We start from the raw sequence: 13662 nt of genomic DNA on the forward strand, positions 1-13662 counted from the left end.
TCCCCTCCCGCTAGAGGAACCGCCCCTCCTGCTAGAGGAACCGCCCCTCCCGCAAGAGGAACCGCCCCTCCCGCAAGAGGAACCGCCCCTGTCGTGACATCATCCCTGACAAGTAGATTTTTGTGTTTTAATTCTTTTTTATTTCAGTTCACAATAGAAGAAAAACAATACAAGTTGATAACAAGTATTTCCGTTCTCCGTCTATAGATGTTCAAAGTTATCCTTTTGTAAAGGTATTCTAGCTCAGGTTTGTCCGTTTCCTTTGTTAAATAAATGTTGCCCAACCACTTACAGCGTGCCTGAACATAATTCATAAATAAATAAATGACCTACGACCTTGCGAAAGTATTCGGCCCCAAAACTGATAGAGACATACCCCAAGCGACTTACAGCTGTAATCGCAGCAAAAGGTGGCGCTACAAAGTATTAACTTAAGGGGGCTGAATAATTTTGCACCCCCAATTTTTTCCGTTTTTTGATTTGTTAAAAAAAGTTTGAAATATCCAATAAATGTCGTTCCACTTCATGATTGTGTCCCACTTGTTGTTGAAAAAATTCAGTTTTATATCTTTATGTTTGAAGCCTGAAATGTGGCAAAAGGTCGCAAAGTTCAAGGGGGCCGAATACTTTCGCAAGGCACTGTATCAATTCTACTAAGAAGTCAGCATATTTAAAGAGATCATGGAGTAGGAAAACCAATGTGTTATTTTACAAAGTACTGGTTAGCCATGTACTGTCACATGAATATCTCACACAGACACAGACAGGATGAGGGAGGATGACAGTGTTGTGGTGAAGGTTGAGGTCAGAGATGATGACCGCAGCAGCTGTAGTTGACAGCCAGTAACAGTCTGGAGCTCATTAACCCTGACAGTAACAGTCTCTCTAGATCAATACACTGACTGATATGGTATGTACCTCTAGATCAATACACTGACTGTACATCACTCTGAATACTCTCTCATTACATAAAAACTAAAGAACAATGTAAATGAGACTGAAATATGACTTTGTTCCCAGACGAGACCAGGTTTAATGTGTGTCTGGGAAACCAGTCCTCAGTCTCTCTACCTCTGAGCAACAATATGTACTACAGTATAGTCTGTCTGTAGCACCTATATGTACTACAGTATAGTCTGTATGTAGCACCTATATGTACTACAGTATAGTCTGTCTGTAGCACCTATATTATCATACTACAGTATAGTCTGTCTGTAGCACCTATATTATCATACTACAGTATAGTCTGTCTGTAGAACCTCTATTATCATACTGACAGTCCTGTAGCACCTATATGTACTACAGTATAGTCTGTCTTAGCACCTATAGTATCATACTACAGTATAGTCTGTCTGTAGCACCTATATTATCATACTACAGTATAGTATGTCTGTAGCACCTATGTTATGTACTAGACAGTATAGTCTGTCTGTAGCACCTATATTATCATACTACAGTATAGTCTGTCTGTAGCACTGATATGTTATCATACTAGACAGTATAGTCTGTCTGTAGCACCTATATGTACTACAGTATAGTCTGTCTGTAGCATCTATATTATCATACTACAGTATAGTCTGTCTGTAGCACCTATATTATCATACTACAGTATAGTCTGTCTGTAGCACCTATATTATCATACTACAGTATAGTCTGTCTGTAGCACCTATATTATCATACTACAGTATAGTCTGTCTGTAGCACCTATATTATCATACTAGACAGTATAGTCTGTCTGTAGCACCTATATATACTACAGTATAGTCTGTCTGTAGCACCTATATTATCATACTACAGTATAGTCTGTCTGTAGCACCTATATGTACTACAGTATAGTCTGTCTGTAGCACCTATATGTTATCATACTACAGTATAGTCTGTCTGTAGCACCTATATTATCATACTACAGTATAGTCTGTATGTAGCACCTATAGTCTCTGTATCATACTAGACAGTATAGTCTGTCTGTAGCACCTATATTATCATACTACAGTATAGTCTGTCTGTAGCACCTATGTTATCATACTACAGTATAGTCTGTCTGTAGCACCTATATATCATACTACAGTATAGTCTGTCTGTAGCACCTATATTATCATACTACAGTATAGTCTGTCTGTAGCACCTATATTATCATACTACAGTATAGTCTGTCTGTAGCACCTATATTATCATACTACAGTATAGTCTGTCTGTAGCACCTATATTATCATACTACAGTATAGTCTGTCTGTAGCACCTATATGTACTACAGTATAGTCTGTCTGTAGCACCTATATTATCATACTACAGTATAGTCTGTCTGTAGCACCTATATTATCATACTACAGTATAGTCTGTCTGTAGCACCTATATGTACTACAGTATAGTCTGTCTGTAGCACCTATATTATCATACTACAGTATAGTCTGTCTGTAGCACCTATATGTACAATACAGTATAGTCTGTCTGTAGCACCTATGTTATATCATACTACAGTATAGTCTGTCTGTAGCACCTATATTATCATACTACAGTATAGTCTGTCTGTAGCACCTATATGTACTACAGTATAGTCTGTCTGTAGCACCTATATTATCATACTACAGTATAGTCTGATATGTTATGTCTGTAGCACCTATATTATGCACATACTGATATGTACAGTATCAGTCTGTCTGTAGCACCTATATTATCATACTACAGTATAGTCTGTCTGTAGCACCTATATTATCATACTACAGTATAGTCTGTCTGTAGCACCTATATTATCATACTACAGTATAGTCTGTCTGTAGCACCTAGTATATAGCACCATTACTACAGTATAGTCTGTCTGTAGCACCTATATTATCATACTACAGTATAGTCTGTCTGTAGCACCTATATTATCATACTACAGTATAGTCTGTCTGTAGCACCTATATGTACTACAGTATAGTCTGTCTGTAGCACCTATATTATCATACTACAGTATAGTCTGTCTGTAGCACCTATATTATCATACTACAGTATAGTCTGTCTGTAGCACCTATATGTACTACAGTATAGTCTGTCTGTAGCACCTATATTATCATACTACAGTATAGTCTGTCTGTAGCACCTATATTATCATACTACAGTATAGTCTGTCTGTAGCACCTATATTATCATACTACAGTATAGTCTGTCTGTAGCACCTATATTATCATACTACAGTATAGTCTGTCTGTAGCACCTATATTATCATACTACAGTATAGTCTGTCTGTAGCACCTATATGTACTACAGTATAGTCTGTCTGTAGCACCTATATTATCATACTACAGTATAGTCTGTCTGTAGCACCTATATTATCATACTACAGTATAGTCTGTCTGTAGCACCTATATTATCATACTACAGTATAGTCTGTCTGTAGCACCTATATTATCATACTACAGTATAGTCTGTCTGTAGCACCTATATTATCATACTACAGTATAGTCTGTCTGTAGCACCTATATTATCATACTACAGTATAGTCTGTCTGTAGCACCTATATTATCATACTACAGTATAGTCTGTCTGTAGCACCTATATTATCATACTACAGTATAGTCTGTCTGTAGCACCTATTATCATACTACAGTATAGTCTGTCTGTAGCACCTATATTATCATACTACAGTATAGTCTGTCTGTAGCACCTATATTATCATACTACAGTATAGTCTGTCTGTAGCACCTATATTATCATACTACAGTATAGTCTGTCTGTAGCACCTATATTATCATACTACAGTATAGTCTGTCTGTAGCACCTATATTATCATACTACAGTATAGTCTGTCTGTAGCACCTATATTATCATACTACAGTATAGTCTGTCTGTAGCACCTATATGTACTACAGTATAGTCTGTCTGTAGCACCTATATTATCATACTACAGTATAGTCTGTCTGTAGCACCTATATGTACTACAGTATAGTCTGTCTGTAGCACCTATATTATCATACTACAGTATAGTCTGTCTGTAGTACCTATATTATCATACTACAGTATAGTCTGTCTGTAGTACCTATATGTACTACAGTATAGTCTGTCTGTAGCACCTATATGATCTGTTGTAACATGACAATATTAACATGGCTCCAAACTCAGACTGCTTCACTCTGTTTTAGGAGTCATGAAAATCTGCGAAGGCACGCTGTCGCTCTGTGTGGTCAAAGTGCATCTCATCTCACTACGCTCTCGAATGCTCCTCTCCTACAACCCCCATCACATGAAACCATCTCTCTCTCCCCCTGTCTCTCTCTCTCCCCCTGTCTCTCTCTCTCCCCCTGTCTCTCTCTCTTCCTTCTCTCTCTCTCTCCCCCTGTCTCTCTCTCCCCTGTCTCTCTCTCCCTCTCTCTCCCCCTGTCTCTCTCTCTCTTCTACCCCCTCTCTCTCTCCCCCTGTCTCTCTCTCTCCCTGTCGCTCTCTCTCCCCCTGTCTCTCTCTCTCTCTCTCTCTCTCTCTCTCTCTCTCTCTCTCCCCTGTCTCTCTCTCTCTTCTACCCCCTCTCTCTCTCCCCTGTCTCTCTCTCTCCCTGTCGCTCTCTCCCCCCTGTCTCTCTCTCTCTCTCTCTCTCTCTTCCTTCTCTCTCTTCTACCCCCTCTCTCTCCCCCTGTCTCTCTCTCCCCCCCTGTCTCTCTCTCTCCCTGTCACTCTCGCTCCCCCTGTCTCTCTCTTTCTCTCTCCCTCTCTCTCTCTCTCTCTCTCTCTCTCTCTCTCTCTCTCTCTCTCTCTCCTCTCTCTCTCTCTCCCACCCCCTGTCTCTCTCTCTCTCCCCTGTCTCTCTCTCTCTCTCTCTCTCCCCTGTCTCTCTCTCTCCCTGTCTCTCTCGCCCCGTCGCTCTCTCTCCCCTGTCACTCTCTTTCTCTCCCCCTGTCTCTCTCTCTCTCTCCCCTGTCTCTGTCTCTCTCCCCCTGTCTCTCTCCCTCTCTCTCCCCCCCTCTCTCTCCCCCCTCTCTCTCTCTCTCATCCTCCCCCCTCTCTCTCTTCCTCCCCATATCACTCTCCCTCTCTCTCTCTCTCATCCCCCTTCTCTCTCCCTCTCTCTCTCTTCCTCCCCATATCTCTCATTCTCTTTCTCTCTCATCCTCCCCCCTCTCTCTCCCTCTCTCTCTCTTCCTCCCCATATCTCTACCTCTCTCTCTCTTCCTCCCCATATCTCTCCCTCTCTCTCTCTAATCCTCCCCCCTCTCCCTCTCTCTCTCTCTTCCTCCCCCTGTCTCTCTCTCTCTCATCCTCCCCACCCCTCCCTCTCCCCCCTCTCCTCTCATCACCCCCCTCCTCTCCACCTCCCACAGCAGCAGGAAACACCTGTTCTACCAGCTCTTCACCACAGAAACTCAGTGACACACTGAAGCCTCTAACAGCAGTTTGTACTATGACAGTTCCTGTCTAAATAATGCTTAGTATTATATAGTATTAGTATTATATACCTTAACAACAGTATTATATACCTTAACAACAGTATTATATACCTTAACAACAGTATTATATACCTTAACAACAGTATTATATATTGTACAGTATTAAATATTATACAATATTATATAGTATACTGTACTAAATATCTTATCGGCAGTATTATATATTATACAGTATTACATTTGATACAGTATTATGTAACTTCCCAACAGTAGTATATATTATACAGTAGTATATACCTTACCAACAGTATTATATAGTATTTATGTAGTATTATGTACAGTGCTGGGAAAAGTACTGAATTCTCATACTGTAGTAAAAGTAAAGAAACCTTCATAGAAAATAACTCAAGTAAATGTGAAAGTCACCCAGTAAAGTACTACTTGACTAAAAGTCAAAGTATTTGGTTTTAAATATAATTATATACGTAAGTATCAAAAGTAAAGGGAATTGCTAAAATATATTTTAGGAGAAAAAGTAAAAGTATTAATAATTTCAAATTCCTTATATTTAGCAAACCAGACGGCACAATTTGCTTTTCTTAAAAAAAAATGACTCCAACACTCAGACATCATTTACAAAGGAAGCATTTGTGTTTAGTGAGTCCTCCAGATCAGAGGCAGTAGGGATGACCAGGGATGTTCTCTGTTTAGTGAGTCCTCCAGATCAGAGGCAGTAGGGATGACCAGGGATGTTCTCTGTTTAGTGAGTCCTCCAGATCAGAGGCAGTAGGGATGACCAGGGATGTTCTCTGTTTAGTGAGTCCTCCAGATCAGAGGCAGTAGGGATGACCAGGGATGTTCTCTGTTTAGTGAGTCTGCCAGATCAGAGGCAGTAGGGATGACCAGGGATGTTCTCTGTTTAGTGAGTCCTCCAGATCAGAGGCAGTAGGGATGACCAGGGATGTTCTCTGTTTAGTGAGTCCTCCAGATCAGAGGCAGTAGGGATGACCAGGGATGTTCTCTGTTTAGTGAGTCCTCCAGATCAGAGGCAGTAGGGATGACCAGGGATGTTCTCTGTTTAGTGAGTCCTCCAGATCAGAGGCAGTAGGGATGACCAGGGATGTTCTCTGTTTAGTGAGTCCTCCAGATCAGTAGGGATGACCAGGGATGTTCTCTGTTTAGTGAGTCCTCCAGATCAGAGGCAGTTCTCTGTTTAGTGAGTCCTCCAGATCAGAGGCAGTAGGGATGACCAGGGATGTTCTCTGTTTAGTGAGTCCTCCAGATCAGAGACAGTAGGGATGACCAGGGATGTTCTCTGTTTAGTGAGTCCTCCAGATCAGAGACAGTAGGGATGACCAGGGATGTTCTCTGTTTAGTGAGTCCTCCAGATCAGAGGCAGTAGGGATGACCAGGGATGTTCTCTGTTTAGTGAGTCCTCCAGATGTTCTCTGTTTAGTGAGTCCTCCAGATCAGAGCAGTAGGGATGACCAGGGATGTTCTCTGTTTAGTGAGTCCTCCAGATCCAGAGGACAGTAGGGAGGACCAGGGATGTTCTCTGTTTAGTGAGTCCTCCAGATCAGAGGCAGTAGGGATGACCAGGGATGTTCTCTGTTTAGTGAGTCCTCCAGATCAGAGGCAGTAGGGATGACCAGGGATGTTCTCTGTTTAGTGAGTCCTCCAGATCAGAGGCAGTAGGGATGACCAGGGATGTTCTCTGTTTAGTGAGTCCTCTGTTTAGTGAGTCCTCCAGATCAGAGGAGGTAGGAATGACCAGGGATGTTCTCTGTTTAGTGAGTCCTCCAGATCAGAGGCAGTAGGGATGACCAGGGATGTTCTCTGTTTAGTGAGTCTGCCAGATCAGAGGCAGTAGGGATGACCAGGGATGTTCTCTGTTTAGTGAGTCTGCCAGATCAGAGGCAGTAGGGATGACCAGGGATGTTCTCTGTTTAGTGAGTCCTCCAGATCAGTGGCAGTAGGGATGACCAGGGATGTTCTCTGTTTAGTGAGTCCACCAGATCAGAGGCTGTAGGGATGACCAGGGATGTTCTCTGTTTAGTGAGTCCACCAGATCAGAGGCAGTAGGGATGACCAGGGATGTTCTCTGTTTAGTGAGTCCTCCAGATCAGAGGCAGTAGGGACGACCAGGGATGTTCTCTGTTTAGTGAGTCTGCCAGATCAGAGGCAGTAGAGATGACCAGGGATGTTCTCTGTTTAGTGAGTCCTCCAGATCAGAGGCAGTAGGGATGACCAGGGATGTCAGGGAAAACGTTTGGAGTGAAAAGTACATTATTTTCTTTAGGAATATAGAGAAGTAAAAGTTGTCAAAAATATGAAAGGTAAAGTACAGATACACCCCAAAAAACAACTTAGGTAGTACTTTAAAGTATTTTTACTGAAGTACTTTACTTATTTTCCATCACAATTTGCAAATAAATTCATTCAAAATCCTACAATGTGATTTTCTGGATTTTTTCCCCTCATTTTGTCTGTCATCGTTGAAGTGTATCTTTGATGAAAATTACAGGCCTCTCTCATCTTTTTAAGTGGGAGAACTTGCACAATTGATAGCTGACTAAATACTTTTTTGCCCCACTGTATATACCTTACCAAAAGTAGTATATAGTATTAGAAACAGTATTATATAGTATTATAAACCTTACCAAAAGTATTATATATTGTTATATATACCTTACCAACGGTATTATATAGTATTATAAACCTTACCAAAAGTATTATATATTGTTATATATACCTTACCAACGGTATTATATAGTATTATAAACTTTACCAAAAGTATTATATATTGTTATATATAATTACCAAAGTATTAAACTGGGTATTATTACCTTACCAAAAGTATGTATTATATATTGTATTGGGAATATAGCCTTACCAAGTATTAACATACCTACTTTATTATAAACCTTACCAAAAGTATTATATATTGTTATATATACCTTACCAACGGTATTATATAGTATTATAAACCTTACCAAAAGTATTATATATTGTTATATATACCTTACCAACGGTATTATATAGTATTATAAACCTTACCAAAAGTATTATATATTGTTATATATACCTTACCAACGGTATTATATAGTATTATAAACCTTACCAAAAGTATTATATATTGTTATATATACCTTACCAACGGTATTATATAGTATTATAAACTTTACCAAAAGTATTATATATTATTGTATAATAAACCTTGTTTTTATTTATGGGTTATTTAAACCGGTACCACAGTATATATAGTATATGAGAACACATTATTATTAGTTATTATTATATGTCAACAGTAAATGGCATATAGTACTATTTTTTAGACCAGTATTATAATTAGTGTATTATTACTGGCCCTATTGTACACCTGGGGAATAGTTACAGTATTATAGGTATTATATTATCCAGGATAGGACCAATCTATTAAACTGGGGATTATAGCCAGCAGTGGTACCAACAGAATTTATAGGTATTATAAATAGTATTACAGTATTATATAGTATTATAAACCTTACCAACAGTATTATATAGTATTATAAACCTTGCCAACAGTATTATAGAGTATTATAAACCGTACCAACAGTATTATATAGTATATAGTATTATAAACCTTACCAACAGTATTATATATTATATGGTATTATATACCTTACCAACAGTATTATATATTATATGGTATTATATACCTTGCCAACAGTATTATAGAGTATTATAAACCGTACCAACAGTATTATATAGTATATAGTATTATAAACCTTACCAACAGTATTATATATTATATGGTATTATATACCTTACCAACAGTATTATATAGTATATAGTATTATAAACCTTACCAACAGTATTATATATTATATGGTATTATATACCTTACCAACAGTATTATATATTATATAGTATTATAAACCTTACCAACAGTATTATATATTATATAGTATTATAAACCTTACCAACAGTATTATATATTATATAGTATTATAAACCTTACCAACAGTATTATATATTATATAGTATTATAAACCTTACCAACAGTATTATATATTATATAGTATTATAAACCTTACCAACAGTATTATATATTATATAGTATTATAAACCTTACCAACAGTATTATATATTATATAGTATTATAAACCTTACCAACAGTATTATATATTATATAGTATTATAAACCTTACCAACAGTATTATATATTATATAGTATTATAAACCTTACCAACAGTATTATATATTATATAGTATTATATATTGTATAGTATTATAAACCTTACCAAAAGTTGTATATAGTATTATAAACCTTACCAACAGTATTATATATTATATGGTATATATACAGTATTATTATATAGTATATTATATAGTAACCAACAGTATTAGTATTATAGTATTATTATATAGTTATCAGTATTATAAACCTTACCAACAGTATTATATAGTATATAGTATTATAAACCTTACCAACAGTATTATATATTATATAGTATTATAAACCTTACCAACAGTATTATATATTATATAGTATTATAAACCTTACCAACAGTATTATATATTATATAGTATTATAAACCTTACCAACAGTATTATAGATTATATATATAAATTATATAGTATTATATAGTACCTTACCAACAATTATATATTATATAGTATTATAAACCTTACCAACAGTATTATATATTATATAGTATTATAAACCTTACCAACAGTATTATATATTATATAGTATTATAAACCTTACCAACAGTATTATATATTATATAGTATTATAAACCTTACCAACAGTATTATATATTATATAGTATTATAAACCGTACCAACAGTATTATATAGTATTATAAACCGTACCAACAGTATTATATAGTATATAGTATTATAAACCTTACCAACAGTATTATATAGTATATAGTATTATAAACCTTACCAACAGTATTATATATTATATAGTATTATATACCTTACCAACAGTATTATATATTATATAGTATTATAAACCTTACCAACAGTATTATATATTATATAGTATTATATACCTTACCAACAGTATTATATATTATATAGTATTATAAACCTTACCAACAGTATTATATATTATATAGTATTATAAACCTTACCAACAGTATTATATATTATATAGTATTATAAACCTTACCAACAGTATTATATATTATATAGTATTATAAACCTTACCAAAGTATTATATAGTATTATAAACCTTACCTACAGTATTATATAGTATTATAAACCTTACCAACAGTATTATATATTATATAGTATTATAAACCTTACCAACAGTATTATATATTATATAGTATTATAAACCTTACCAACAGTATTATATATTATATAGTATTATAAACCTTACCAACAGTATTATATTATATAGTATTATATATTATATAGTATTATAAACCTTACCAAAAGTTGTATATAGTATTATAAACCTTACTAAAAGTATTATATAGTATTATAAACCTTACCAACAATATTATATATTATATAGTATTATATATACCTTACCAACAGTATTATATATTATATAGTAGTATATATACCTTACCAACAGTATTCTATATTATATTCCCTACCTCCAGTATTATATAGTATTATATAGGTGCAGTTGATTCAGCAGCCGTAGCGCAGAGAAGGCGAAGTGTTCCCATGTTGTATTATATATTATATAGTATTATATATTATATAGTATTATATATTATATAGTATTATATATACCTTACCAACAGTATTATATAGTATTATAGGTGCAGTTGATTCAGCAGCCGTAGCGCCGAGAAGGCGAAGTGTTCCCATGTTGTATTATATATTATATAGTATTATAGGTGCAGTTGATTCAGCAGCCGTAGCGCCGAGAAGGCGAAGTGTTCCCATGTTGTATTATATATTATATAGTATTATAGGTGCAGTTGATTCAGCAGCCGTAGCGCCGAGAAGGCGAAGTGTTCCCATGTTGAACCATTTCACCTGTCTGAAGCTAGAGCTCCGCCAATCCCGGCAGGCCCAGAGAGCAAATCAAGTGCACCTACAGGTCTACCGCTGGCCAATCAGATAGCTCAGATCCACCGCGTCGGCACAGTTTCCTCCAGCTGCTGAAAGAATCCTCCAAAAGTTGATACTGTGAGATTTCAAAAAAACGTTTAAAAACCTAGACGAATGGAAACAATAAAAAAAAGCCAAAGACCAGCTCTACTTGCCACGTTAAAAAAAAATCAAAACAAGAAAAAATTATTATTAAAATTATTGTCTTGTCTTGTCCCTGTGCTTTCTCTTCTCTTCGTTTCCCCCTGCTGGTCGTAGGTTTCTTTCTCTCTCTTTATCCCTCTCTCTCTCTATCGTTCCCTTCCTGCTTCCAGCTGTTCCTCATTCTCCTAACGACCTCGTTTACTCTTTCACACCTGTCCCCTATTTTGCCCTCTGATTAAGTCTCTATTTCTCTCTCTGTTTCTGCTTCTGTCCTTGTCGGATTCTTGTTTGCTGTGCTGTGTTCTTGTTCCGTCCTGTCGTGTTTTGCCTTCATCAGATGCTGCGTGTGAGCAGGTGTCTCTGTCAGCTACGGCCTGCGCCTACCCGAAGGGACCTGCAGTCTGTGGCCGCTTATCCTGTTATTCCCCTCTACAAACTAGAGGATTTCTGTTATCCCCGTTTGGACATTTCCTGTTAAGGATTCAGGATTTGTTATTTTCTGCTTGGACTTGTGTCACGCCTTGGTCATTGTATCTTGTGTTTTTGTTATATGTTTGGGTAGGCCAGGGTGTGACATGGGTTTATATGTTGTATTTCGTATTGGGGTTTGTATTAATTGGGAGTGTGTATTATTAGGGGTGTGTCTAGTTAGGCTTGGCTGCCTGAGGCGATTCCTAATTGGAGTCAGCTGATTCTCGTTGTCTCGGATTGGGAACCGTATTTAGGCAGCCTGAGTGCGCGTTGTATTTCGTGGGTGATTGTACCTGTCTCTGTGTTAGTCACCAGATAGTATTAGTTTCACTCGTTTGTTGTTTTTGTATTTTCAGTTATTTCATGTACCGCTTTATTCTTCATTAAAAGTCATGAGTAACCTACACGCTGCATTTCGGTCTGACTCTCTACAAACAACAGACGAAGTTCATTACAACTTGAATAAACTCAGTTTCTGTTAAAGTCGCTTTTGGGTCCTCACTCACCTGCATAACAATTATACTCAACGAATACACCAAAGAGCACATCTGGGGATATTATATAGTATTATATATTATATAGTATTATATATTATATAGACTCCTTCAAGACTGTTGGAAAAGCATTCCAGGTGAAGCTGGTTGAGAGAATGCCAAGCGGGTGCAAAGCTGTCATCAAGGCAAAGGGTGGCTACTATTATTATTATTATTATTATTATACTTTGAAGAATGTAAAATATATTTGGATTTGCTTAACTTTGTTGGTTTACTCCATGATTCCATATGTGTTATTTCATAGTTTTGACGTCTTCACTATTATACTACAATGTAGAAAATAGGTAAAATAAATAAAAACCATTGAATGAGTAGTTGTCCAAACTTTGGACTGGTACTGTAAATATTCAGACCCTTTAGTCAGTACTTTGTTGAAGCACCTTTGGCAGTGATTACAGCCTCAGTCTTCTTGGGTATGACGCTACAAGCTTGGCACACCTGTATTTGGGGAGTTTCTCCCATTCTTCTCTGCAGATCCTCTCAAGCTGTCAGGTTGGATGGGGAGCGTCGCTGCACAGCTATTTTCAGGTCTCTCTAGAGATGTTCGATCGGATTCAAGTCCAGGCTCTGGCTGGGCCACTCAAGGACATTCAGAGATTTGTCCCAAAGTCACTCCTGTGTTGTCTTGCCTGTGTGCTTAAGGTCGTTGTGCTGTTGGAAGCTGAACCTTCACCCCAGTCTGAGTGCTCTGGAGCAGGTTTTCATCAGGTACCTCTCTGTACTTTGCTCCGTTCATCTTTGCCTCGATCCTGACTAGTCTCCCAGTCCCTACCACTGAAAAACATCCCCACAGCATGATGCTGCCACCACCATGCTTCACCGTAGGGATGGTGCCAGGTTTCCTCCAGACGTGATGCCAGGCATTCAGGCCAAGGAGTTATATCTTGGTTTCATCAGACCAGAGAATCTTGTTTCTCATGGGCTTGAGAGTCCTTTAGGTGGCTTTTGGCTCACTCCAAGAGGGCTGTCGTGCCTTTTCCTGAGGAGTGGCTTCCGCCTGGGGTCTGAATGCTTTCCGAATGCACTGTGTGTACTGCTCTTTGACACCCCTGTTGTCCTGTCTGATCTAAGGC

At 37.3% G+C, this 13662-nt stretch overlaps 1 long non-coding RNA gene across 4 annotated transcripts in view; it reads right to left on the reverse strand.

Moving 5' to 3' along the window:
* The window catches only part of LOC127920068 (uncharacterized), a 748-nt gene extending 671 nt beyond the window's left edge, over positions 1-77 (reverse strand). For all 4 annotated transcript variants that reach the window (XR_008105030.1, XR_008105031.1, XR_008105034.1 and 1 more), the window contains exon 1: positions 1-77. This exon is cut by the window's left edge and continues 148 nt beyond it. This is a non-coding gene — a long non-coding RNA (uncharacterized LOC127920068).
* Positions 78-13662: the final 13585 nt, after the last annotated feature.

This window comes from Oncorhynchus keta, unplaced genomic scaffold (assembly GCF_023373465.1).
Source record: "Oncorhynchus keta strain PuntledgeMale-10-30-2019 unplaced genomic scaffold, Oket_V2 Un_contig_18252_pilon_pilon, whole genome shotgun sequence".
In the NCBI taxonomy this organism is placed as follows: domain Eukaryota; kingdom Metazoa; phylum Chordata; class Actinopteri; order Salmoniformes; family Salmonidae; genus Oncorhynchus; species Oncorhynchus keta.